The sequence below is a fragment of the Oratosquilla oratoria genome, chromosome 19, assembly GCF_046742065.1.
Source record: "Oratosquilla oratoria isolate Oo_2021 chromosome 19, ASM4674206v1, whole genome shotgun sequence".
In the NCBI taxonomy this organism is placed as follows: Eukaryota; Metazoa; Arthropoda; class Malacostraca; order Stomatopoda; family Squillidae; genus Oratosquilla; species Oratosquilla oratoria.
Genome location: NC_134795.1, coordinates 5,608,783 through 5,609,783, shown reverse-complemented (window position 1 = coordinate 5,609,783; position 1,001 = coordinate 5,608,783).

Below are 1,001 nucleotides of genomic sequence, written 5' to 3'. Positions count from 1 at the left end.
ATGCGTGTGTGCGTGTGTGCGTGTGTGTGTGTGTGTGTGTGTGTGTGTGTGTGTGCGCGCGCGATTTACCATGGTCCAGGATCACGTATTGGACTCCCTCCCGGAAGAGAGCTCAGAGCTCATATATGACCGATGTATGGGTAATGCTGTGACCTTACACGCACACCCACCAACAACTCCCCGCCCACGAGAATTGGAGTAACCACTCGCAGCGCAGAGATACTGAAATTATTTCAGCCCTGCGCAGGATTCGAACCCGGAACTTAGTAGTGGCAGCCGGGAACTCTACCAACCGCTCCATCTAATCGTGTGTGCGTGTGTGTGTGGAGGGGGGGTGTTTGTGTGTGGTGTGTGCGTGTATGTTTGTGTTTGTGTTTGGATGTCCCATTTTGACATGTGAACTTCATATGTTTGCAGAAAAAATACAGGCAAGAACAGAAATCCTAATGTCCATCGCTCCGTTCCAACCCATTTTTCAAATAGGTTAAGAAAATTGTCATGTCTTACATACCTGCTAGGTTTCTTCTCCTCTTTAACCTTGTGTTAACTTAAGGGGAATCCGTCTCGGTGCTTCCTTGCTTTATTCTTATGAATACATTTTTGTGCTGCTTCTGTGTTTTTCTTTGTGTACTTATGTCATTCATCTTCCTATTTTTGTAAATTGTTATATTCATCCAAGTGAATTACTAGCGAATTTGATATTCTATGAATTCCTAAATCACTTTCGCGACAATGATTTGAAGTTCAATAGCGTTATTTACAAAGTATCATGTAATACTTATCCTCCTGCGTACTATAGCGAAATACATTTAGAAAGAATAAGAACAGAAGACGCCCTTGTAGAAAGTAGTACATTCACGATTTGTTACCTGGAAGTCACGTAAAAACAGTTTACAGATAATGCTTTATGGACATTTTTATCGTTGGGGACAATATCGCGTCGAAAAGGTGTCACGAGGGTGGTAAGGCAGAAGTTTAAGCATGGCAGTAGAAATGAGGAA